Source organism: Mchenga conophoros, linkage group LG14 (assembly GCF_057382185.1).
Source record: "Mchenga conophoros isolate Kocher_MC1m ecotype Shallow Benthic linkage group LG14, M_conophoros_male_GT1.1, whole genome shotgun sequence".
NCBI classification, from domain to species: Eukaryota; Metazoa; Chordata; class Actinopteri; order Cichliformes; family Cichlidae; genus Mchenga; species Mchenga conophoros.
In genome coordinates, this window is record NC_140539.1 from 21,877,961 (window position 1) to 21,902,171 (window position 24,211).

The window sequence follows — 24,211 nt, forward strand, 5'->3', positions numbered from 1 at the left end:
GCTGCCCCTACAACCTGGAATAAGCGGATCGATGGATGGACAGTTAAGCACTTGTAGCGATTCACACGAGAAATACCCTTGTTGCAGTCTCTGACGTTTGATACACAGCATTAGATTTCTATTCTAGGTCCCATTTTCTGAAGACAAAAACCAACAGAGGATATAAAGAACCACAGAGACATTAGCCAGTGTAGTCTTATTAGGAAATCGCATGACATTTCATATTATCCTTCTTGTTTTCTACTCCATCTTTGACCTTTGTGTTAAAGAAGTATAAGAGGCTCATGAAAAAGTAGAAGATGACACCATTCACAGTGTCACTGGATAGCCATGGCATTTCAGCGGAGTCAACACTTCCCAGTTGTGGCATTTAGACATCCAGAGAGCATTCTAGCCCCCTCATGATCAGCACTATTATTACCTAGCATGAGATAAAACTACACTGGCCACAGAGAAATATTTCTTTCTTTCTTCTTCTTTTTTTTTTTTTTACCCTTTTTGAAGTTAATCTATTTTTAATGACTTATGCTCAGCGCCTGTTCAGAACTAGAGACATTAATATAAGATCCGCCCATAGGCATGGTTCAAACAGCAAGGATTAAGAAACATTCAGTATTGATGTTTGAATTGGAGCAGAGGCGAATAGTTACTGCTGCCGCAAAGGTTTTTGTTCTTTTACACTTTGACTCAAACATATTAGCAAAATAAGCTGAAGGGTTTGGAGCATGAGATCACTATAATCCCATTTAAAAATCAAGAGCTGGCTTGTAAGCCATGAGTTAGGCCATGGTGCTGACTTGCTGCTCGGAGTGTTGCGTTTTCACATGTGCCATGTCAGACATAGCAGATTGATTGGACATTAAATGGTTCTACAGTATCTGTGGGATTTAATGAGTACCCCGTGGCTAGTAGTATTTGATCAGGTCGTATCGTCTACCATCGTATTTGTTTGAACGAAAAGATAAAAGAGAAGGAAACTATACAAAATTTTCACAAGATAAACAGATAGCTCATAAAACGAACAGAGTTTTTGAGGAGATTGGATATTGAAATAAAATAAAAAGAGCGCAGCTATGGTAAAATCACTATACTTGGTCGATGCCACTAAATTTCAGGCCACTACTCCTTCAGACCAATACAGGTAAAAAGTGCTTAGTTGGTAAAAACATACAAATTCAGTACTGGACTCTGGCAGGCCGACAAACCAACTCATTAAAAGTGTGCACTTATCTTATGGTGTGCACCATCTATTCTTTTGTTTCACTGAGCCTGAGAAACAGGCACTTTGCTACTTCGCCAAAGGAAACTTCATTCTTTGACGTATCCATTAAAATGCAGCAGTGCACCACAGCTAATAAAAGGAGACAGAGGACAACAGCACGACCACCTAACGGCATCATAAAGTTAGTGAGTGGAGCATAAATAATGGAACACTCATTTTCTCACACCGCCTTGGTCTAGCTGCCAGTACTTTCTCTGTATCACAGGTTTCTGTTCGGCAGCACTGGAATCAGTTTGGAATATTGGTACAGACTCGGATGGCAAATATATGAATGCCATGCCACTGACTATATAAATTAGGTGCATTGGAGCTCTAAAGTAGTTCTGTCAGAAAGCAAAATAAAGTATAAAACCAACAGGGGGAAAAAAATACGTGTGAATGGACTACTCTAATGGCATAATGCAAGGTAGTTTCACCTCAAGAGGAATTCAGACTGATGATATACTGTAAATTTTTATAAAGTCACAGACCTCAGTAGTGCAGTTTTCTAGCAAAAAAGTCACTGAGATGGAAAGATGGGCTATTCTAAAATCTTGTATAAGCCTGGATTTATGTTATGATTCGAGGCCAAAATGTAAGGCTTAAATCAAAACAAGAGTAAGAGGTTTCACTGAATATGTGAGGCTGCTCTGAGCACTTAGGCATAATGATGGTGGTAAAAGTCAGCATGAAACATCATTTTTGTTTCCCAGATATTTAAGATATTCCACCGAAAGGGGGGAATGTGAATCTCATGGCAGCAAAGGGAAAGCTGGGATCACCAGTGTCGCCAAATCAGAGCATACTTCCTCTCAAACCCATTAATCACTATGTCTAAATTTTGAGGCAGCTTACAAAATACACATATGAGTAATTGATATTTTACAATGAGATTAGAAGCTCGGATCAGCTTATGGTGCTACGTGATGAAGAGAGTCACCAAATCCTGAAGGATTCATGCTCTGTAGGGGACATAAATGTCAGTAAAAACCTTCATAGTAGTTGGACTCCTTGAAATACACCAATCAGATGAAATATAATGATCATTTACACGAGCAAATAGCCAAGATGATTATCTAGTTACGGCACACATGTAAAGACGGTGTTATAATGAAGAGGCTGCTATCAATGATGCTGTGCATCTTTAGAGTAAGTGAGTAAACCATCCACCTACAATGGACACTGAGCAGAACAGCTGAACTTTGGAGCAAACGAAGAAGGCATGTTCAGTGTGGCACTTCAGTTTAATACAGCATGTGTCACCTTACATTTATAGTTTTGTGCAGATCGGGTGGAGTGCATGCCTGGGCAGATGGGACCCGTTTTCGTAACGCGCTTGCAACACACCTGTTTTTGTTCATCAAAACATTTCAATCTGGACCAAAGACATTAGCTCTCTAAGCTACTAGCACAGCCACAAACGACACAACAAACACAACTGAGAATAATTTAAACAAAGTCTGACACTAATGCTCAAATAAGAGAATTCACAACAAGTGTGCAATGCCTGTCAGTGGGTCTACTGCAGTGCAGTAGCTGTTGGGTTCCCAGAGTGCTAACTGAGGCATGACAGTGCTCTGCCAGACAGCACTCTTCCATCATTTCCCTTAAGTATCGAAGAGAACAGCAGAGTAAACAGACACACTGCAGGGACCAGCACACCCCTCATACATAGAACGCACATCTGCAAACCCCAGCTACTGATTCAACCTAAGTAACAGCGAACCTCTGTCCAGACTACAGGCTTAAATCCTTCACAGTAAAGCCAATAAAGCCAGCATTAAAGTATTATGTCCATGCCTCTATTTCCCACTATCCGGCAACATCCCAAAGCATCCATATATGTCTGACCTTCTTTATACACACACAACATCCACCATAGTGTATTAATTTAGTAGCTATTTAAGGAAACCGAGGAGGTGGTTATGTATGTGTGTGTCACTGTATGTTAACATGCATTTCTTTATCTGTGTATGAAGTGAGATATATCTCCCACGGACACACTGATCGGGGAGCGTGCCATGTCAGTGGAGTGAGAGGGACTTATGGAAGGTGCTGCATTGGTGAGACTTACAGCTAGGATAAATCTGGCCTGTGTGAAAAAGAGCCAGGGGTGCAATTACACTGAGATGGAGGGACAAAGGGATGGCAGTTTGTTTGCCACAGCATGGACTCTATTGCTCAGTGATTGTGAGAATGGAATCTATTTGGTGCAGAGAAAAGAGACCGCACACAATTTTTGTCTCTCGACATGTCCATTTGCTGTGCCACCGCACGGTCTCACACACTCTATTGTTGTGGCCTCATTTCTCTCTGGACACTTCTTTGCTTCCATTAACGGCAACCCTACTGTCCAATCTTTCACAGAGTTCTTCATATTTGAAGGTCAGTGGCAGCCTGACATGTACTCAGAGGAGAGAGAGGACCCAGTTGAAACAGATGGGAAGTGCTGATTCGTGTACAGAAGAAGAGAAAGTCAATCAATTTGAAATGGGAGTCCAGAAATGGACATGGCAAGCCAGCGTAATCAAATCTAAAGCTTATGGCAAAGAGAAATGTTCCCGGAATTTAATTGAGAGCAATGTGATTATTCTTGGAGGGAATTAAATCTCATTGTTACGCTTTTACTCTAGATGTAGGTTGGTAGCTTAGTTAAAAATTTGTACATCTACCTCCTATCCCAGACTTTATGTCCTTGCTAACATGTGCATAACATTTACCGTAGCTACCGGATCTGATTATGTGTGCTGTTCTTTTAATAGGGAATCTGCTAAAACACAGCCTAGCTGGGTAAATGCTAATATTGTTATGCGAAGAATCACATCCTCAGATTCCCACAATAAATTATTTTGATTGCTGACATGTTTTCATAACCTCTAGTGACCAAAACTAGAAAAAAACAAAACTGTGCAGACACATTTTTCATCTTGGGTGTAATAGGGTGTAATAGCTAAAGGTCATCTCCCACTTTCTTTGTGAAATATGAAGAAAGTTAGACTACTATTTTCAAAACGGATTTAAAAACTTTCTAAAACGTGAAATAATGCTAGATGCTACTAAATGGTGAGAGAAGTGACACAAGATAATAAATCTTTTCCATACTTTGTTCCAGTGTAATTTGTGGTGGTCAGCTGGCACTTCCCTAATATTCGGCTTAATGCTGAACACATAATACACAACAGTGCTAACACATTTCATACGACGTTTTCCTCCAAGGTAGATATCGAATTGTGCATTTACTAACAAATATATTCAATGCAGAATAACATCAGTAGCTAATCTTGGGCTCAAATTAGTAGAATGATATCAGCTGTGTGGTGGTCGTGTACTGCTGGGTATTAGTTTGTTCTGACAGTGCTAGTGCAAGCTTTGAACATGCTTTAATGCACTAGGAAAACTTTTGGGAAACACAGTTTCTATATATAGAACTGGAGTTTGAAAACAGAACACTGGGTGCTTATATGTTTGTGTGAGAGACAAAAGAAAAACAGAGCATGTCAGAAATTCAGAGAAAAAGCCAACAAGAGTCAGAAAGGGAGTGAAGAGGCGATACAAAGGCTAATGTATCAGAGGGCTCTCGCTTGGCTTTGTTCACCCGAGAAACCTGGAGCTCAAGGACATTGTGTCTGTGTTGTTTGGAAGGTAACAAACTCAAGGGAATTAAAAAAAAAAACTACTTTTAAGAGATGACACATCCTGCTTCTGAAAACATTTAAATCTGAAGAGAAAAACATGGTGTTGGCTGCACTGTGTTTTTGCTATACAACACTGTGGGTCGGCCCATTCAGCTTTTATTAATGGGAACTCATCAATTTAAGTTTAATCCAGAGAAATTTGAGAAATGTTGTTTATTCATGAGATTGCTGTCTTTTTTTCTCCCTATTATTATTCACTGTAAACTTGGACAGCATCTCTTTTTCCACCAGTGGGGAATCTCAAGCGCAACAGTCCCCTTACTGCTTGTTTATATCAGAAAATATAAAAGTAGTCAAGCAAAGCTCAGGTTGACAGCACTGTCATTTTCTTTGAAAATATTCAGTCGTAAAACAAAGAATTAGACAAACTGAATTTGTGAAAACGTAGTGGCGGTAATGAAGGAAGGGGATCACTGAAATTTTTGCAATTCATCCTTTGGGGACCCTGAAAGTTTTAGACGAGCCAATGATCTAACCAACCGAAATAACTAGAGGCAAAACTAGTAAACAAAACATATCTATGCACTGATTGAACCCAAAGTGAGATGATATATTCAGATACGCCAACCAATGATGAATTCTATGCAGCAACATGGATTGTTATTGGTGACAGCATTAATCCATTGCTAATCTGTAAATACAATTAACCCATCACCATAGTCTCGTGAGTCACTTCAGATTAAAGAGTTCAGTTTTGTTTCTGACGTAAAATATCTGTTTTAGACATGCAGCAGCATGCAGCAACCTTTCAGTGCAAATCAAGCTCCTTCAGACTAATTTTACATCACTTCAACAATGAAACTCTGAAATAAAACAAGCTGTATTGTCAGCTATGAAGTAACAGACATCTGTCATCTCTTTGCATTTAAAGCAGTTGCTCGTGTTTGCTATTGCTGAATGATGAGCGAGCTCTTGCTCAGTTTGCATTTAACTTTTCAGAAGTTATTCAAATGTTCAAAATGTTTCTGTTTTTGCTCTAGCCCGGCTCATTAGCTTCGAAGTGATAAGGCAGGCCGAGGGAGAGAGGAGAGAGATTTTCACCACCGTCATGTTCCATGAACCTTCATTTCTTTAGTTTAAGGGCAGCAAGAAGATTTTTTTTAAAAATTGGATCACTGTTAGACTGAAAATTAGGCTTATCTATACACTTTATGATTCATTATAGTGGCTTAATTAACGCTGTCGGCAGTATTAGTTGAACACTTCTCACAACAAGCCAATGGCACCCACAAATTTCATAAAATTAAAGGCACAGACGCTTACAAGAGTTGCCGCTTCAGATTCCAGCTTTAACCACAAGTGCACGTCATGGTGTTACATGAAAAGTGAATGTTTGACTTTAAGAATCACAGTCAAATTAAAAATCTTGCTTTGAAATTCAGGGAGAAGTTCTAACTTTAAGTGTTGGTTGCAGAACTGTTGAACCTCATTCTCGAAACTTGAAAAACGAAGCATTTCAAGACATCAGAGCTTTAGTAAGTACATGGAAAGATAAAGCACTTTTAAAAGGGATTAGGAAACCAGTGATCTATTTTGGAAACAAAGAGCGTAAGTGAAACGACCAAAGTTAATAATAAATATGTTGATGTATTAGATAAGTGGAAGAAAATAGTTGGATGGAGACATGGATGGAGAGATGTTAATGCTAAGCAATGCCTCAAGTGGGATGCTGCCAAATATATATTGTCTGAAGTGTCAGTAGAGGGCTGCCACACTTGAGAGAAGGTGAACTATAAAATCCCAGAGTTAAGCCTTGGCCTCAGAGCACGGTCTCCTGTCTCTTCAAGGATCCACTCCAGAGCTGGATTAGCATGTTAAGTGAAATCTTGTAGAGACGTAATAGAAACCGCTATAACACAGGCGGCTTAAGCAGCCATTTCACTTCACTAACAAAAGGTTCTCATACTCTTCCAAAAAAAAGAAGAAGAAGAAAAATGTGTCCGGCAAGAGTAACGTATACTGTAAATATGAATGTAATAAGTTAATCATGTTAATGATGACCTGCTGCAATAAACTTACTAAGTGTTTTATCTTATTGTAAAGTGTCCTTGGGTGACTTGAAAGACGCTCATAAATAAAATTTATTATTATTATTATTATTATTATTATTATTATTATTATTAAGATAAACTCAAACTTCTCTTACTAAATATACTGTACAAACAATATTAATGTAAACTATTTCCTGTTCACGTGTGCATTAATACACACCATGACTGAACAGGTTATACGGCAGGATGGCCATTTTATTACCCTAACACTGTTCCGGTGTATAAATTCTCGACTGACGGGGTCATTTTGCTCATCAGTAACAGATGTGTATGGCTTTGTTGATGCTCTAACAGTGGGAAGTAGAGCAGATGTTAAATGGAGCTTAGCAAATGTGCAATCAGAAAGACGACTTCATTCACTCTCTTCTGGAGCCTCATTCATTACCTCTGTTGGCTCGTGTCCATTCATAGACTTTCATGCTTCTTTTTATTATGCTATCGTGTTAAAATCATTTATAACTCTTCAGTTCCTAGCACCGAGAAAGCCAAGAGAACAAACACCTACAAGACTTACAAACAAAGCAAAAAAACTACTAAAACTTGACCCACATGTGGGAGATCATCAGTATACTGCTCCTTGGAGCACCAGCAAGCGCTGCTCACCCACCATCATGATCTAACTGATGATCTGTCTTTGGGATATGTTGCTGACATTTATTAAGCTCATTACGATAATATATGCAACCAATATCAGCACTGGAAAAAACTATCACCATCATTTATATCTATTGTTGGTTATGAGTAATAAAACGTTTCATGCCGTGAAAAATAAAAACGAAATCAGAAACCTTCAACCAGTTAAAGCAGCAAACAGCAACTACTATTACTGCTGTTGGAATCTATCTTTCCACTGTGAGCTATTAAACTGCTGCCGCATTCACCTCCAGAAGCTTCCCCCCACCCCTTCAGCTTAGATCACTGCTGACCTGAGAAGCGATCAACCAAGTCCTGATTAATGGGTCTCTAAGCCTGCTTGGAGGCAATCACACTCAGAAGCTTTGGCCAAACAGTAACAAATGGGACGCTCAGCAATCATTCTTTATTGCATCAATAACCTCGGTTATCGATTAATCAGCATTAAAATTTTAGAGGAGATACACACCTTAATTGTTAGTGTACAACACATCTTTATTGAACATTTGAAAATACTTCCTTGAATTTTCTAGACACAGCTGGAAGCAGAGGGTTGCGATCTATGTATTAGTCTGAGGAAACACTGAGTTGCTATGGTGATCAGCATGTGCAGAGGCAAGCTGTTATTGATGACTTTAAGAAATTGAACTTCTAAGTAAGCAGCACAGTACCTAAATTGATTTTGTCACTTGAAGCTGAGGTGGTACTGTGCAGATTTGCCCCCCTTTTAACTCTCCAAGGAAGTGTTATGGGCCATTTGGCCTGATAAGTAGAGACTTGTCTCTTGTCTGAATGGTGTGGTGGTGGTGGTGGTGGACACGCTTTTGTTTCTCTGAGAAGAAGGCAAAGATTGCCCTCATCAATCTAATGCCTCTTCCCCTGAGGTAATCATTTCCACAGAGCAGCACGGCATCTCATTAGGATGATTCGCTCTCAGTGTCAGTCAGCCTCAAACACCTTCACAACAAAAACTCTAGTGCGAGGGAAAACACACACTCTCAGATTATTAGACAACACGATGGCACTGGCTCTCACACCTAGAGTACATTAGTGTGATTGGACAAAATGCATTTTCTATTCCTAAGCAGCATTTCATGATAATTTGACAAAGTGAATGCAATCCTTTCCATCAGTAGACTTTATTTATAACAAAAAGCAAGTTCTCATTATCATTTCTTCTACAAATAATTCAATGTATGTACAGGTAATGATAACGTGCATTATTATTTAGTGGTGATTCAAGCAAAATATTAAGACAGTTAAGTTACAGGTGCCGTCACTTTCAGAGTATGCAAACAGGCAACGTAGCATTGCGGTCGCGGGGGGATGATGCATATGAAAACTCAAACAATTGAGATTATTTAAAAAGACATATATTAATGTAATGAAGTTAATGACTGCTGTATGTGGGATGATGTGATGTACATACGCATGCATACTCTTGTAGTATGATATCTTTTAGCAACATGACACTTGTTGCCTCTTTTTCTACAAAATTATTAATATTGCGTAAAACTTCTGGAAAAAAATACAATATATATGGCACCGGACCCTTTAGATTCGATTTTCTCTGGCTTGTGTGTGTGAATGCATCATTTGATTTCAAAAAGCTCAAAGCCACAATTCCTCCCCTGAGAGAAAACCACAGCCAGTGGAAGGAGTCTAGACACTAAATCTTTCTGTGACCTTTATGCAACCAAAGAAACAGCCTTGATGCCATATATCCACACATGCAAATGCACATCACCAGCCTCAGGCTCTCTATTCTCCAGCATTTGGTGAGAATGGGAGAAGTACAAAAGACCAAGTAACAATAAAGAAGGAAATCAGGCTGAAAACACAACTGGAATGCTTTTTTCTTCACCTGGGACTTCAATCTAGCATCGACTGTGCCCTTCATAGGTGGATAAACTCTTGCCAAACTCCCACCAAAATCATCTAATCAAATACAGGTGAAGCTTTTAAACCGAGAGTTGAGCTACACGTCTCTGATTGTAACCAAACACAGTGATATAGCATTTAATAATATATCCTCTAATATCAGATGAAGTTAAACACACCTGTTTTTTTTCTTCCTTTACCCCAATCTCACCTCTCTCTTTCTTTACCCAACCGTGCACAAGGCGATAAACGAAACGAGGGCTGGCATGCTCCCTGGACATTTTAATTAGCTGGTCTTTAATTCAGCCTGACCCCCTTTCAACTTTGATCAGTCGGCGGGTGCTCTGATAAGGACCTGTCACTCACTTGCAAAGAGCGGGGTTATTCAACAGCAAATTGTCTCTTTGCAATTTGCAGATGCTCTCTTCCTGTGCTGTCTTGGAGGAAGCGTTCACAGCTCAGTGAAAACTAAAAGCCCAATGAGAATGGAAATATAGCACGTGATCTGTCCTTATGCATCGCAGCTCTTCATTTACTACACCACCACAGACGTGGACAGGGCTTGAATGCAAGTGCATTCACCTGATTAAAACAAGTCCAGAGTTTCCCGGAGGCAAAATTATTGTGTATTAGTGTTACCCTTCAGTCCCGAAGGCGAACATTGTGTTTCATTTAGCTTAATAATGACACGAGGCTTGGGCTTGATGAAAACCAGCTAAGAGCAGCGATGATAATAGAAACTAAATTCTGTATTTATGTAACACTCAAAGTGCTAGAAAATGTCTGTGGTGTTTCTGCAGACAAAGAGCCTAGGGAGTACTTATTTCTTAAAATACCAAAATCAGCCTTATAGCTCCAAATAATATCTAGCTTTAACAGTATGCATCCAACATAGACGCAAAGTGGCAGACACAAAGTTGTGCAAGAAAAAAAAACCCTCATCTCTCGATGCACGCTAAGTCAATTTACTACTGTGTGCTCCATTCCCTTGACAGCAAAGAGCACAGCAGATTGAAACGCCCTGTTCATATTTGCCATTTCTATTCATTAGGCTTTTTAAAAGATTACTTTTCTAAATTGTATTACTTAGGCCAATAATCATGCATAACAATAATAATCATGCAATGATTTCCTGAACCATCACCTTCCCTACAACGTGCTCCTGCTAAAAAGCATGAAAGGGTGAAAATGGTGTTCTCTACCAAAGCATCAGTTTTTTAGCAAGAACCATAATACGTTTAACCGAGGATTACGCGGGCATTATTGCTGGGAATCTAAGCTTCTGAACCAAGCTGAAGCCCAGATTGTGGAGCCGCTAATGGCCTCTAACCAGGCTTAAACAATCCATTATCCACAGAACAAATGGAACACAGCATTGTTGGGTTTTTTGTCAACAAAAGATCAACATCAGCACCTCTGGCTTCATGTCACCGCATTGTCACGTTCCAAGTCTGACCTCTTCTGCCCTATTATTACAAGACTTTTCAGGCAAACTGGTCCCATTTATTAGCCAGCTTACTCTGTGACAACAGCCAGTTTCTGTGTAACTCTGACTCGAGGTCTCTCCAAGTTGTAAATGGGATTGGAAAGTGTCCACAATAGCTGAAACAATACCACCCCTCACCACACACCACTGGAGCAGGCAGTACCGTCTAGCCTGTCTACACGCTGCTGCCCTTCAGTCTTGTGCTGATCATATCTGGAGATGCTATGGTGACTTTGCCAGCTACACTCACTCAAACTCCTTCTCAACCTCTTCTTCTGTTTCTAATATCCGAGGTATCATGTCTCTCTCACCGCCTCTGTTTCTCTGTCTAAATCCTCAGACAGTCTTGCCTTCTCTCTGTCTCCAAACCCGTCTCTCTACTCCCTACTATCTCTTATTCTCTTCTGCTGTGCCTCATAGCTGTGCCTTCCTTTCTTCTAGCTAGCTTTTATTTGACCTCTACTTAAAACTCCTCCATCTCTCGCCGTCCTTCTGTATTTCTGATCCCAGAAACCTGCACCTGAAATCGATATTCTTTCCCATTCAACAGGCAGTATGGTAACAAAAAGTATAAGACACGATCATTGACTGAAGGAAACATGGCATGAAGTGAGAGAGAGACAGACAGAAACTGAATGTTTACCAGCAGATTTGTGCCACTGAGTTTAACAGTGAATCTTAATTCCTTCACCAGATACCAGAAATTACAGTGCGCATTCATGACAACTGCTGATGCAAGTGGCAGAAAATCTTATGGAGGTTGTGTATCATGGGTTTGGATTTTCCAATTATGCACTACTGTGTTCATAAAAAGCCAAGCAGCATCTCATAATGCAGACAAAAATCAATGCTTCATGTTCCCCGGCTGCACAAAAGGGTATGCTTTGTCCTTTTTAGCATAAATGATGTGTGAATGAATTGCAAGCATAGTCTCTAACATCACATGGTCCAACAAGAGTGCCTATATGCATATTTTCCACACCCTCCATTGCTAAATGCCCAAAAATACCAAACCTGGGTTTGGTATTTTTGGGCTTTGAGTTTGCATATTTTTGCCTCGTTAATTGTTATAAATGTTTTCAATGAATGCAGATTAAACTACTTCTTCTAATTCCTATAACAGAGTTGTCTATTGCGATGAATGCAGCTCTATACATCTGTTACTTCTGACAGCTACTCACCGGCCAGATGCTGCCACTGATTAAGCTCAAAAGCGCCAAAAGCCACCCCAACCTTCGCCCATATGTCACTCAATTCTAATTAAGATGGTTTGGTCTTAATTAAAGCAGCACCTAATAAACAAGGTTTTTATATTTCTATTCACACTTAGTTTGGGACTGTTTAAAGGAGCAGCACAGTACATTATGCATTTTTTAAAATATACACACACCAGATACTTTATTAGATACACCTTGGTAGTACTAGGTTGGACTGCCTTTTATCCTTCAGATTGAAATGATCTGAACTTTTTGACATAGTGTGTTATCCTGCTCCAAGCAGACATGAGAAGATGTGGACGTAAAGGGAAGGACACGGTCAGCAGCAATGTTCATATATGCTGTAGCTTGTATAAGTTCCTGAGTTGGTACTAAGGGACCCAAAATGGACCAAGATAGTATCCCCCACACCACCACCTGCCTGAGCTGCTGATACAAGGCAGTATGGAGCATCGATTAGTTGTAATGAGTGGTTATATGAGATGCTCTCACCTTTCTCTCAGCTTGAAGCAGCTGTCCTTCTCAATGCATTTTCACAGAGAACAGCTTCTCGTGGGATATTTTCATTCTTTTTAAGCCCTAGAGTCGGCTGCGTCCCAGCAGATCAGCAGTTTCTGAAATACTCAGACCACCCAATTTGGCATCAACAACCATGCCACGTTTAAACCTCAGCATCTTCTGAGTTGCTGCCATGTGATGTATTGTGCAGTATTTCAGGTGCATAATTATACTATTTCTCATCCGCGTAGTTTGTCATTCAGCCAGTGTTATACTTTCTAATTCATAAGCTGCACTTCACCTTGTAAAAGACAGCTTCTTAACTCTTTCTAAAACCTTACATCCCCTCTAGGCTTTCTTCGCCATGTATATTCAATGTGCTACACAGACGAGGAGTTCTGTGTTTGAATCATGTGTTATCCGTTGTACTCTGATCTTGCTTATGCATCTTTTGTTCCCCCTGATTTCATTTTCCAGAAGAGCTGTCAGGCATGTGGACAAAACTGCCTACCACATGGTGTCGGAGTAATGAACAATTTATGTTCCGCCAGTTGAGATCCACAATCAGAAACCATCTCCATAAATTGGCAACAAAAATATTCAAACAACAATTTAAAAAGCTCTGATCAACCACAAGTCAAGCAAACACAACAACAAATAGAGGACCAGCAAACTGAGAGCTGAACTTGGACTCTTTGATATAACATGTTCCTAATGATTGATAAACATGACTAAGTATCACAGTATAAGTTTCATCATAACCTTGCCTGATTTAAATTTGACCCCTTCAAGATCATCTACTCATGCACCGAAGGACCACTTCCATTCCTGCCCATATTTTTTTACGTCACTTCCTAGTAGTCTGTTATGACCACTTGTACTGTGCATGCTGCAGTTTTACCATGGACTTCAAATATGTGCAGGGTCACTGGTTTTCATACAATAGTTTCCAGTTGACAAAGCCACATTTTCAAGCACTCCTTATTACCATTTTACAGTATAACTCCTCCTTTCACTTTTTTTTCAAACGATCTTTTCAGTTTTAAGAAAAATACACGTCTCTGTTTTCAGAAAAGCACATGGACCTGATGCAAATGAAGCCTCCGATCTCTTACGAATGGAGACCAAACACTTCTTCCGCTTTGTCCTCTCTGCCCTCACTACCATGGATAAAATAAGATTTACCGCAATTTTCTTTCCATGATGTCTGTGAACTGTTCTTCACAGAAGTAGAAAGGCCTAATTAGGCAATCCCACATGGACCCTGAGCTTTAATCACACCCTAATGTTCACAGCCTGGTGCTCTAAGGGTAAACATACAAAAGGCAGACATGGACTTGCACACACAGATCTATGCCTTCCTTTATAAAAGGTTTTGCTTCTAAAGTGTCTTTAAAATACAAATTGAGTATTACAGGCCCTAGCTATGCATTTTAATTTATTTTACAACTTACAAGCATACAATGGGAACAATTTCAAAAGATAAAAAGATCCTTGAGGTTAGCAAAATGGTAATTAGCCAATCAAAATCTTGAGTCATAAAACAACAAAGGCTATAACAACACCAGTTTGCTGAGTTTTCCATGAAGAACTTTGAAAATCCTCCATGATTTGTTTTCTGTTTGAACTCCTATCACCATGCAAGACGTGACGCAGACCATATATAACCATAACTATATATACAAGTTTCTGGTATGCTTGTGACCAATGAATTTTAAATGCAAGCATTAGCGATTTACTCATTTTCTTCAGAATTAAAAGACTGGGAGGAGACACAAACAGAGCCTTCCCAAAGGTGTGCCAGTCCCAAAGCCTGGATAAATAGGAGGGTTGCATCAGGAAGGGCATCCAGAGTGAAATCAAGCATGCAGACACGTCTGCTGTGGGAATCCCTTTTGAAACAAACGAGAAGCCAAAAGCGTCTGTAATCATTAAAGTATTTACTAAACAAAAATTGGTGACATCATGTATATTCATTCATTAAAATTCAGAGTTTCTTTTCCAACAGTAACAAGCTCAACACCAACAGCACATATAAAGAAGCCAAATGGCATTCAGGCTGGATTGGCGCTATGGTCAGCTTGGACATCCCCAGTAACTTCTTATTTGGCCTCCAATATACTAGAGCTGTCTACCAGAGTTCTTGTACCTGTCTGCCTCAGTAATCTGCCAGGGAGCAGACAAACATCAGTGGGCCTTATCTCTACTTCTCAGGAGCAGCCAGGGAAGGAGGCAGGTAGCCCAGAGGCAACAGAGACAGGAGCAGACTGGTGCAGGCTCGTGAATTCAGTCAGCACACAAATAAAAGCAGTTAATCAAACGCAGGCATACACAAACATCTATACACACCACAGACATGCCAAAGCACATAAAAGGTATTCTGGAAATAAGGAACTGAGCGCTATTTTATATCTGCTAAACTTAATGCACTGAACCTGCTGTAGTGTAGTCCCAGAATAAAAACGTGAAGTGAAAATGAGCTTAATAGGTCTTAACGAGCATGACGTACAAGAACTAGTTCAATATTTCCAATAATAGAGAATGGTGTAGTTGTCACATACTGAGTGGCTAAAATGCAACATTTTCACCAAAGATTCCACAAGTGGGCAGTGAAATTGAAACCATATGCTCAATCCACTTCCTTTGAGCCAAAGTCAATAAAAAGTCAAATTCTGTTAGTAGTAGATTTCATGGGGCACTCGAGCCTCAAAGAAATTCAATGTCTGTACAGCACACTGTGTGTTCCAGCATTTGTATTCACAGCAAACTGGACCTGTGGGAGAATGTGGTGGCTTAAAAATATGAAAAGCGAGTCCTCCTGAATATGAATAGCAGTTTGGTTTTACTGTTACTGACACACATAAGAGTTAGTAATATGACATAGGCTAAATCAGTGTTCTTATTTTTGGACCGTGCCTACATGTGTGGGTGTGCACATGTGGAGAAGAGGATTTTTTTCCTTGCAATAATTGAAAAGTTTCAAATGGAAACATGTTATTCAACGTGCTTTCAAAAAGGCTGACTATGTAACAGCTTTTACAATCATTTTAGCGTGTGTTAAAAGGTAGGAATTTCTTTCAAATGTAAAGGATTTTAGATCAACAATCTGTGGGGTCTAATATAGAGTATGTCATTACACAAACCGTACTGAATTGGTTGTTGATCCAAACTCATTTAGCTGTCTTCTTATGACATTTCTTTTTGGTCTTGATAGTGTACAGCTGTCACATTCACACAGAATCTGGTAATGTAGCGTCTTCTGCCGTGGTTACATGGAGGTGTGGGTGTGTTTGTTTGTGCTTTATAATGTAACCTCTGCTAAGCAAGCAGAAAATAAAGTTTTATTTCAGCCATTCACACCTTTGTTCTCATTAAAGCTCTTGTTTTCCCTTGACTCTCTAGCTCACTTGACCACCATAAATCAACCATGAGGAGGGCAAGTCTGAGTGTTGTGTTTACAAAAAGGAACTTGATTTTTACCCAGAAGATGAGATTGTTGACCATGCGGAAACCTTTGGGACTGAAAAATAAAGGCCAAAAAGTTCTTCTAGTGGCCACCTGAGGTTGGACTCCAAAAGCAGGTTCATGCCCACTCATCCTGATGTTTAAATATCCAACTTTACAGCATCATCTTTACTGCCTAGTGCAAAAAGTGGTTTTGATCAGGCCTTATTGGATGTTAACAACCTCATAGCACCATTTGAACCCAATAGAGCACTTCACTCTCATACTGCTGGTTTACTTTGGTTCCTACAGTATTTAAAAGTAGAATGGGAGGCAGAGCTTTCAGCTTTCCGCTCCCAGTTTGGATTCAGGAGACAGACACTCTCTGTACTTTTAGAATTGGGCTTAAAAATGTTCTTTTTAATAAAACACAGTTAGGGCTTCTGTAGATATCCTGCAACAGGCTTGGGCTTCTTACCACGACGCATTATTTGTTTTTACTTCACTCACTGTTTTTTACTCACTGTGTGTTTATAGTACATTTTGCTTTTAATCATTACTTACTATTAATCTCTGGCTCTCCTCTACAGTGTGTCTTTATCATATCTTCCCCCCCTCACCCCCAACCATTCATGGAAGATGGCTGCCTTTCCCTGTGTCTGGTTCTGCTGGAGGTTTCTTCTTGTTAAAAGGGAGTTTTTCCTTCCCACTGTCTCCATGTGCTTGCTCATAGGGATTCATCTTATTATTGGGGGTTTCTCTGTATTATTGCAGGGTCTTTACCTTACAATATAAACCACTTTGACACAATTGTTTCTGTGATTTGGCACTATATAAATAAAAATGAATTGAATCTAGTTTTTCTGCTTCAGAAAAAATTTGAAACACAGAGTTTGTTTCAAATTTTGGTGCATGAAATTAAAGACTTATAAAGCCTGTTAATTAATAATCTCTGTCTCTGCACTCATACATCGCATGGATGCAGCTTGCTAACCAAGTGTCTTAGTGTTTATATATTCATAGTCATAATGATATATTGACCACATAATCCAAATACGGTGATTTCTGGTTTGAAAAAAAAAACAGAAAACTCACATGACAGTGGCAAAAATGCTAATGATTAAAAATGAAAAATCCTGCCACAAGCATGAAAGTGGCTTTTTGTATCTTTTATGAAATCCTGAAAACACCACCAGTAGTTTACCACTGAAACTTCGTAAAAATGAAAAAACACTACTCCGAATTAAACTGGGATGTTTTTGGTGTAAAAAAAATTAACTGGAACTTTTTCAGACCTGGAAATTTCTCAAGTTTCCAACTGAAGTTGGAGTACATCGGAACTGAACGTCTCCCATACCGTTGTGTTGCTCTGCATGTTATTTCGTGAAGTCAGATTCGCCTTTTTGTTACGCACGTTTATTTTCTCCACCCCCCTGATCTGCTTCTAATTCAGTCAGTGTTTCTTCTGCATTTTCCAGAATTACTTTCAACAACTCCCAGAGAACTTGCCTGGCCTTTGGCTTACACTTTTATTTATAGATGCAGCGAGCAATACAGCATACTAATCACAATACTAAGAGCAGAAGCGCGTTTTCCCTCGCTGACTTGCTTCTTCAACTCACAAGAGCAACACTGGGTCTTTTGGAGCTGCTGACAAAATTGGAGACGTGGGCGGCAATTCAAAGGTCTATCCTAGTGTTTACCAGTGATGTTTTAGATTGCTGATATTTTTCCACTTGAATTAACCTCTTGAACCCAGATATTACCCTCAAATAGTGCCAGTATTATAAAAGCATTTTACTTCAATTTATAGTAGACTACTGTAGAAAAACAGATTTTCTCTGCTATATGGACGCTTTGTTTAAAGGATGCTTCTGTACAAGTTTCTTATATTTGGGGACAATAACCACATGTGATGTGCAACTTTAAATTTCAGTGGAAATATGCTCACATTTGTGAAGTTTTTTTAATACAAAATAAATATTGACATTCAGCATGGTGTATCCCTCTTACACACCCTACAGCCCACAGATGGCAAAAAGACCTTAGTCTAAACTCATTGTCATTAAACAGGGCAGGTGAGTGGCGGCTGATTACCAAACATCTTTTCCTACCTTTGATCTCCTGAGGTGTGGGGCTCTAATCCATCTTGCAGCACAGGAGGCTGTCTGATCTAGGTGGTTGTGGTAGCCACTTAGCTCCTCCTCATCTCACATACACATATAGTATGTGTCCCCGGCTCTTGCAGAGGGTACACACACAAGGAAAAGAAGATGGAGCTGCTACTTACAGGCACTCTGTATGAGAGAAAGGGAGGGGGAGGGGGAGGGGGGGGAGAGAGAGAAAGAAATATGAGTCAGAGGAGAGAAAGAAAAAAAATGAATAGGTTTATTTGAAGCGCATACACACAGACCATAACCAGGTAATCTAAGCCTTTAAATTGCACCGGGCATCAAAAGATGTATACATTTTTGTTTTTTTGTCCTCCTCAGGATCCTTAGGTAACTACATATTTTCAAAAGCAACCACATAATGCATTTTAAATCAGGTTTGTGATCAGGTAACTCCCATTGCAGTCCAGATATTAATGCTGAGGACATCCATTTATCTCGCATACAGTAAGTTTGAAATCTGCACAGTTTCAAAGTTCACAGTCCCAATTTGCTGATGGTCTTGTTTTACTGTTTGTCCCTTACTCAGCTAGATCCCCTTCCTCTTTATAAAGCACATCCAACATTTTTCACACTGTCACCGCACATACTTTGAGCAGCTTTGGGAGCTCATCAGCATTCAAAACAACACCTAGCACCCAATATTCCAAGACAATTTTTGCAGTAAATGAGAAAGCAAATGTCACTTCAAGATGAACATTAATCTCATGTCATTGCATTTTAATGGCACCCTTACTCAGGGGGGAATTAAACCTCTCCCCAGAGATCAACCCCAGCGCTTTGCACCACAGTGAAATTGTCGTCTTTTGTTAGCAGATTCAGTACCTGCCATGCAACTTTCAGCACACACCAACTTACCATGCTTCCTTTGAGTGAACATAAACATCAAGTCATGGAGAGCACTTGCTGAAAGCTACATTTTCTTTGTCATAAGCAGAGCTTGCAGCAGCCCACTGTGATTGTCAGAGTTCTAAGAAAATGAATTATAAACAATCTGACAGACAGTACTGCATTCAAATGACCTTTGTGCACACTTCTTTTTTTGGCTGCCCACTATAGTGGATCCATTTCCATCTCACCTTATCGTTAGCATCGTCCTCTATCATTCTAACCTTTTGCATGTCCTCTTTCACTACATCCACAAAGTCTTCGTCTTTTTCTCCTTCCTGGCAGCTCCACATCTGACATCCTTTATCCAAAATATCCACTCTCCCTCCTCTGCACATGTTTAGACAATCTCAGCCTTGCCTCTCTAACTTTGTCTCCAAAAGGCTAAACCTGAGCTGTGCCTCTGATACACTTATTTCTAATCTTGTCCATTCTGGTCACTCCCAATGAAATCTGCAGCATCTTTAAACTCTGCCACCTCCACCCCCAGCTCCGCCTCCTCTCTTTTTGTCAGCCAAACCATACATCATAGGTGGTCTCGCTACCATCTCGTAAACCTTCCCTTTCACTCTTGCCGCTATCCTTCAGTCACAAATCACCCCTGATACTCCTCTCCACCCACTCCACCCTACCTGCGCCCTCTTCGCAACCTCTCCTGTGCACTGTCTGTTAATTTTGGATGGTTGACCCCAGGTTTTTAAACTCTTCCACCTTCACTTCCTCTGCTCTTGGATCTTCACTGTTAGAAATGCCCTATGTGCTCCCATCTTCCAAAAAATCCTATTATGCAGCCAATAGAAAACAATTTGGTTCTGGTAGTTTGTCTCTTGTAGATTTCATATTTTGCCCATTCCTCAGTAGGAACGCTCTACTATATAACAGATACTGCTACTGTGCAATGACAACAGACACAGAGAGATACTGGGAGCACTGCTACTCCACCAGCTTAGATTTGTCCTGAAAGTCCTCCGGTGGCAAAGCTATTTTACAAAGATGAATCAATTGTTGTGCTCAAAGCGATGTTTCATTCGGCCCGGAAATCCACTTGTTTCTAATTACTTGCAAAAAGTTTGAAAGAATATATGCATCTTATGCATTTAGCTTTAGAGTATTATAGTAGGAGCAGAATAAAAGGTTAGATCAAATGAATATCTGGAGCTCTTGGAGGGGATGTGGGATAAATAGTAATAGGAAAACTTTTGAAGTGCTGACATATGTAAAGTTTCAGCAAAAAGGATATTGTTGCTGAATGTTCCTTCGCCCTGCTCTCCCCTCCAACTCATTTCACTCCCTCTTCCTCCTTTTTTATTTCTGTTCTTTTATCTGCCTTAAAGCTTTAGGCTGCTGTATACAAGCCAAAGGTACAGAATCCATTTCCCACCAAAACACTGCCCAGAGGACTCAAATCTCTATTGTACGACCTGCCCTACATTGAATAAACTGGGCTATTGCTCTCAAATGTCATCATGTGGAGATATTTCACATCATGTACTGTGGACTGTGGAATACACTAAATTAAAACATGAAATAAAGAGAACTATGTTCTGAATGCTTAAAAGTTAAAAAGTACCAGAACTACTAAGAGCTTCCCATCAGTAAATTTGTTTAAAAAATAAAAACATGTGTTTAATTTTATATATTTATCTGACTAAATCCCCTGAGATGTACATGTGTGCAAATAGCTACACCATGACACGTGCATTTAGTATGTTAAAAGAATTAATCCACCCTGTTTTGGTGGAAAAATGTTTGTGAGCGGTATGCTTGTGATGTAGTAAAAACACCCCTGATGAGCAAGCTGCAGGGTGTATTTTAAAATATACACAACCACTGCAGAGCCAAAGCTACATTATGAGAAGACCTTATGAAATTGTTCTCATGTATCTTGGACCATCTGCACAGCAAGATGATTACCCTTAGGCTTCAGTCTTCCTGCACGTTCTCAACTCTAAATTTGTAAGTAGTAATTGCAAAAACAGTGGGTAGATAAAGCTCGCAGATAAAATGTTCAGAAACATATTGAACATCATAAAAAAACATGCATATTGTTTAATTAGGAAGTTACAAAGTTACTCGATCCATCCCTTTCTATAACCCCAAACCTAAATGAGCCAAAGGCAAGTCAACACTCCCGTGGTAAAGGTTTATGACAAACAAGCATATCGTAGCTGTGGAAGAACAAATAGTGGGTGATTTATCAGCACTGAAAAATAAGCCTCATTTTTAGACTGGTCTTTATTTTTACCACAAGAAAAAAAATCTATTTCAGTCATAATAAAATTAGTAATGGCTGAATTTAATTGAGACGCTTATTATTATTAATATTATTATCATTACAAGTAACATCTGTGCTGTTTCTGCAATAGATTTTGCAAAATCAACACTATTTTTCTCCCACCTATTTAGGAAAATCATCATATCTTATGCAAACAAACAAGCAAACAAACTGCTACTTTTATCCCACTCTAACTGCAGTTGCAAGTGTAGTTGCACCCCAAACATGTACCTATATTGGTGTGTGGATACGTCAGTGCAATTTAAAGTGTACTCATACATTTTATTTATAGCCTGTAAGTCAAAGTCACCAGAAGTTTTTTTTTTAACCTTACCTTCCTCTACAAATGAGAAGCTGTCCAAACTCAACTTGTAAAAAATGCCCTCAAAAGCAGTTTTATGATAATTTACCTTTGAATATGTTTTGAGCATTGCAATAGTACATGACATATGCAGATTGATATTTCACCATGAAATCAATGCAATATGAAAAGGGCAGGAGAGAGGTATGGATTTTTCTGTTTTTGCTTTGGCACGATCATCAATCCCTATAGGTGATCAGGGAAAAGGGGAGAAAAAGGGAAGGATGAGCGAGAGAGCCGCTAAGAGTTGCTGCACTGTACCCACTACAGTGCAGTAAAGCGACCCACCACTCTGACATTTGTTTTAGCAGAAAACATTGCAGCAACAACTATGATCAAAATTTCTAACCTAACGATTTTAGGACACCCTCATGCAGGTTTGGACACAAAACAGGAACACGTATTCTGAGTGTCTGTATCTGGACTTATAATGAACTCTTTTTAAGATGTTATAAACATTTTCACTTTGTTGTGCGAACTTTCCCTTCAACCTATAAACTAATGTATATTGGTTTTAATGCTCAAAGGATTGGATGATCAACAGAAAATGACTGTGTTAATCACTTGTGTGTAATTTTGCATTGCAAATAACATCAACGTGACCTAATTTTATCTTTGACGATTTGCTCTCAATCTTATTTGATAGCAAATTAACCATCTTTGGGTGTTTCGCCTTTTGCCTAAAAAGAAAAAGAAAATACCAAAGAATAGCTAGAACAAGATAAGACATTGTATTAGTTCCAGCTGTTATTTGACTCTGACCAGAAAAAAAAAGATCATATTAAACTCCTGTAATGCAATAAAGAGCAAAAAACAAAACAAAACAAGCCAAGGCTTCATAACAACTAGTTAGTGATTCTTGGTGTTTTAAAATGAGCTGAGCTCAATTTCAGTCTGCAAATGCAAAGATAGAAGACTTTCAGAATAAAGGTATCAGTTTATTTGGAAGCAGACACTCATAAGTTTACCACTAGAGAGCACCACTCTGGATGATATATCACAGACTGAATTTAAAGTAGTAAATCGGGAGAATGATGCATCCCCTAAGGCACTTTTTTTGTTTTCTAATGTTTCTAACTTTGAGATTCTTGGTCTGCCAGTCAGCTTGTGGTCAGATCTGCCAACTCTGTTCTTAATACTGAACTCTGTAGCTTTGCCTCTAGTTATGAAGGAATATAGCTTCCTATCGGTCTGTGCCATGACCCCAATTGGAGAACCATATTCAATGCAACACACAGGAGAGATGAGAGGCGGCAGGAAGCTGCTCAGGCTGGCTGCCGGGGATAGATAATGCTTTTAGAATTCACGAGCTGTCATCACACCGTCCCCGATACTAACCCATCCCACTCCACTTCCATCAACCCCCAGGTGGCAAAGGGACATTAGGTGAAAAGTTCTATGCAGCGATACCATAAATATGCAGGCATGAAGAAACAAATCCTCACCGTTTTAGCTAACAACCCACACGTTACTGTGTGCTAAATATGGCCCGATTCAGGCAGGCAAACAGATTTAATCAAAACAAAGCCGTAATCCTTCCATTGTTTATTAATCTAGCGGCCAGAACGTTTTTGTCAACATTTTCGGTGACAAATTTCAGTAAGAGCTATGTGTTTTCACAACTGCATCTGCTAAAGGCAGAAACTGTGGAAACTGGGTGACAGACACTGAGGATGTCTGGTGTAAAAGAAACTGGGTTAGTCTACTGGTGATTAGGTATGCTACCATGTTCATTCTAGCAGGATACACTTGAACTGATACATTTTTTTGGCCTGTGCCTTTTTGTAACTTGGCCAATAAGTGGAAGATATTATGACCGACTGGGCCTTACACAGTCAAATCACAGTCATGCTATGTGAGGTGTATAGAAGTTTAATGGCTAACACCTTCTTCAGCCAGAAGAGGTAAATAGACATGTCCTTCTAAATAAATGTGTGTGATAATGAGAATGACACACATGCATGAATTTAAAGAAGCTTTAAAGAGCAACGCAAACACAGCATGCTTAGGAAGCTCCTTTGGAGCTTTGTCACCCTGGTAGTTTTATGTAGCAGTCATACCCATGTCAAAGGAGTTTGCAAAGAAAAGCGTCTGGACTTCTTTAAGTTGCTTGAAGACGTTTCACCTCTCATCCGAGAAGCTTCTTCAGTTCTAAGGTCAAATGGTGGGGAGTCCCAGATTTAAACCTAGTGGGAGTTTCCCCCTAAAAGGGACAAAGAACCCCTGATGATCCTCTACCTAATCACATGAGCCAAGGTGTGAAAGCGGGTGTGGGTCCCAATCAGCCAGGGTATCGGGTGAGTTCATTGTGAAACCTGGCCCCACCTTATCATGCAAATTCCTGAGGTCA

At 39.6% G+C, this 24,211-nt stretch overlaps 1 protein-coding gene across 2 annotated transcripts in view; it reads right to left on the reverse strand.

Moving 5' to 3' along the window:
- grik4 (glutamate receptor, ionotropic, kainate 4) overlaps positions 1–24,211 on the reverse strand; it is a 378,192-nt gene that overhangs the window by 265,993 nt on the left and 87,988 nt on the right. For both annotated transcript variants that reach the window (XM_085243381.1, XM_085243380.1), the window contains exon 2: positions 18,281–18,463. The gene's annotated coding sequence lies outside the window, so the exon portion shown is untranslated. The remainder of the gene's footprint in view (positions 1–18,280; positions 18,464–24,211) is intronic.